Source organism: Eriocheir sinensis, unplaced genomic scaffold (assembly GCF_024679095.1).
Source record: "Eriocheir sinensis breed Jianghai 21 unplaced genomic scaffold, ASM2467909v1 Scaffold1111, whole genome shotgun sequence".
In the NCBI taxonomy this organism is placed as follows: domain Eukaryota; kingdom Metazoa; phylum Arthropoda; class Malacostraca; order Decapoda; family Varunidae; genus Eriocheir; species Eriocheir sinensis.
In genome coordinates, this window is record NW_026110421.1 from 76,706 (window position 1) to 80,805 (window position 4,100).

Consider the following 4,100-nt stretch of genomic DNA (forward strand, 5'->3'; position numbering starts at 1 on the left):
GAGTAAGAGGAGGAGGAGAAAGATAAGTTGAATTTAGTTATGTTAGCGAAGAATGATTTAATAGCAAGTTAGGAAGTTGAGGAATAAGAGGAGGAGGAGGAGGAGAAAAAAGAAGACTAGTAGCATCATCCCTATTTTAGATCTTACCACTTAATGCTTTTTCCTCCCTTAATGCAGTCTTACCTATCTCTTATCTTCCCTTCTTATCTCTCCATTCCTATTTTTTTCTCTTCTTATCTCTCTATCCCTATTTTATCCTTTCTTATCTCTCCAGCCCTATTTTATCTTTTCTTATCTCTCCAGCCCTATTTTATCCTTTCTTATCTCTCCAGCCCTATTTTATCTTTTCTTATCTCTCTATCCCTATTTTAGATCATACCACTTAATGCTTTCCTCTCTCTTACATCAGTCTTACCTTTCTTTTATCTTCCCTTCTTATCTCTCCATCCCTATTTTATCCCTTCTTATCTCTCCATCCCTATTTTATCCCTTCTTATCTCTCCATCCCTATTTTAAATCATACCACTTAATGCTTTTTCCTCCCTTTCATCAGTCTTATCTTTCTTTTATCTTCCCTTCTTATCTCTCTCATCCCGTCAACTCTCCTCTCATCTCCCATACGCACCCCTTTATATCATACCACTTATCTTGTATTAGCTCTATTGTTATTTACCTCTATTGTTCTGAACACTCCGCCCATCCGTTTCCTCCCCTCCCTCCCCCATACCTGTGCATCGACCTCTCTCTCTCCCTCTCCCAAACAATACCTTTCTTTCTCTTCGTTCTTCTCATCTCCTGCATACACACGGCATCGCCCACACAGCATCCCCCACCCAGCATCCCCCACGCAGCATCCCCCACTCAGCATCCCCCACTGAGCATTCCCCACTCAGCATCCCCCACTCAGCATCCCCCACGCAGCATCCCCCACACAGCATCCCACACTCAGCATCCCCCACTCAGCATCACCTCATCCAACCTTTCTCATTACCTCAGACGTAGCCACCTACCCTCCTCCTCATTTACTCCACAGCCTTACTCCTTCGCTTTATGACATACCTTACCCATATTTTAAGCTTCGTCCCAGATTTTTCAGACGCTTTCGGCTTTCACAGCAAAGATATCTGGACACCTCTCCTTCCGAATTTGACCTCTCTTTCGGCCACCTCTTTGGATTCTTTTTTAGGAGCAGCGAGTAGCGGGCTTTTTTTATTATTGTTTCCTTTTTTTGTGCCCTTGAGCTGTCTCCTTTGTTGTAAAAAAATATCCAAAAGCCACAAAAGTGATTAGTTAGATTCTCATGACTGTTTTTCACATTCATGGTATAGAAGCCTTGTCAAACTATCATTAGGCTCATAACATCACCCATGGAAATACCCACAGCAACCCTTACGGAAGCCTTAGCAGATTTGAGTGTGGAGGTCTTGAAGTTAGAGAATATGAGCCGTATATGTCGGTATTTTTAGACGTTTCCGCTCCTACATCAACTATTTCCAAAGGTCGCTAAGGAGATTAATCGGGCTCTAATGAGTGTTTGTTTAGGTTCACGGTGCAGAAGAAGGGTCAAACTACCATCAGGGCCATACAACTACCCCACGAAATCTCCAGAAATCCCACGAAAGCCCTATCAAATATGTGTACTTGAGCGCCTTCGTATCCCAACCCTTCTCACGTCTAACTCTCCTTCCCCACCACTCTTTGCCTCACGTTCCGTCTCATTACCAAACCCACGCCTCTCAAAACCACCCAACCCGCCTCGCCGCCACCCTTAGTTTCCCGGTCCTTTGCCTCTCTTTTTCCCGGACGTAACAGAAGTAGGAGCAAAGGGAAGTAAAAAAAAAGTGTGAGGAAAAAGACGCAGGAGAAGGAGTTAAAGGAGGAGGAAAAAATGGAGGAGAAGGAAAGATTTGTGACGTGTGTTGGTGTGTGTGGACTAATTTTTTTTCTCTCTCTCTCTCTCTCTCTCTCTCTCTCTCTCTCTCTCCGGCCTCCAGTTCTACCCCTTTCTCCACCTCCTCTATATTCTCCTTTCTCGTCTATCTTCCCCTTCATCATCCATCACCTTCCTCTACCTACACTATCTCTATCTTATCACCCTTCATCTTCATCACCATCGTTCCCTTTTACCATCAACACCGCTTTTTCCCTTCACCTCCTATTTCATCTCCGCCTTCACCAACGCTGCTGTCTCCGTCTTCTCTTACACAACCATCATCACCACCTTCTTTCTCCTCCAGTTCACCTCCAGAGTCCCTATCACCATTTCCTCCACCATACACCACCTTCCTCCTCTTCCATCACATCACCGCTATCTCCACCTCCTTCTCCATCTTCATCACTATCTTCCTCCACCACTTCTTCACAATCCACCACCATCCTCTAACTCCACTTTCACCACCACTTTCTCCATCACCACTTCGCCTTCATCACCCCATCATCACCACCACATGCTCCATTCATCACCATCAACACTTCTACTTCACCACCTCTTTAACTCATCATCAACACGGCTATCTCCTCTTCCATCATCACCACCACCACCACCACCACCTGCTTGCCTGCCAACAGCTTCACTTCCCCCCTGTCAATCAAAGCGTAAAGAGCTCTAATGATTCCTGCCTCGCCTCTGACTCTTTCCACGAACTGCCAGCGAGAGATCTTAACCCTCCTTCCATCCTTCCTTCCTGCCCGTTCCCCCAAACCCCGCTCTCCTTCCGCCGCCCTACCCCGCCCGACCACCCACTCCTCCCCCACATTCTTGCTGTTCTTTCTTCCTCTCCGTTCTCCTCCTCCTTCTTCTTCTTGTCTTCCTCCTCCTTAGCTCTCCTTCCTTTCTTCCCTCCTTCCTGCCTGTCCTCCTTCTCCCAGCTCTTCATATAGACTCCCAGATACTCGCTTCTTCTTCTTCCTCTCTTTACTTTCTCCTTCTCTTCCTCCTCCTTAGCCTTTCTTCCCGTCTTCCTTCCTGCCCTCCCGTCCTCCGCCTACTCCTCCTCACCTCTTCTTCTTTCCCTCCCTCCTTCCTCTCCTCCTCCTTTCCTCTCCTCCTCCTCCTCCTCCTCCCCACTTCATAAAGGCGGCTAAACGTAAGGCTCCTCTCAAGACTGATTTTATTATCTATTAGACTCAATTTTTTCCTTTTTTTGGCGTTTTTTTCCACGTTCTTTTTTTGAGATGGTGAAAAGGCAAAAAAACTGTATAGCCAACTTCATCGGGTCTTTCCTTTACTTGTTCATCTTTCCCTCCCTTCTCTTTTAGTTTTATTTATTTATTTATTATTATTTTTTTTACATCGGCCTTTTCATTGTTCAGCTTTCCCTCTCTCTTTTTTTTTTCCCATGTCACGGCTTTTTTTTTTCTTTTTCGTTTAGACTTCTGAGGGAGTGAAAGGTGTGTGGTGGGTAAGGTAGGGTAGGGTAGGGGAGGGAAGGGAGTGAAAGGTGTGCAAGGTAGGGCAGGGCAAGGTAGGGTAGAGTATGGTAGGGTAGGGTAGTTAGGGTAGGGTAGGGTAGGTAGGGTAGAGAAGGGTAGGTATGGTAGGTAGTAAGGGAAGGGTAGGTAGGGTAGGGAAGGGTAGGTAGGGTAGGGTAGGGTAGGTAGAGTAGGGCAGGTAGGGTAGTATAGGGTAGGGTAGGGTAGTGTAGGGCAGGTAGGTAGGGTAGGATAGATGAGGCAGCAAAAAACAAACGAAAAAATGCGACCCCCTTCGGAATAGCCAAACTATTTCCATTATTGGTTTTGCGTTAACACCCGCTGACGCCAGCGAGTGTTTTGTTGTAGTTTTGAGTGAGTGAGTGAGGGAGGGAGGGAGGGAGGGAGTGGGTGGCTGCCTCGTCTCTCTCTCTCTCTCTGACCTTTCACGGCAGCAGACCATCACGGTAACAACAGTCGATCATAACTAAAGCCTTGGCGAGAGAGGAAGCGTGGGAGGGAGGGAGCGAGGGAGTGAAAGGTTGGACTGCTTTCGGTAGGTCCATTCTAAATAAATTCGTTTCCCGCTCGCTCGCTCGCCCACCACAGTACGCCATCAAGGAGAAAACAGTCGATCATGGATATAACTTTGTGACCTTAAAGCCCCGTTCACACTGTGCCGACTCTGG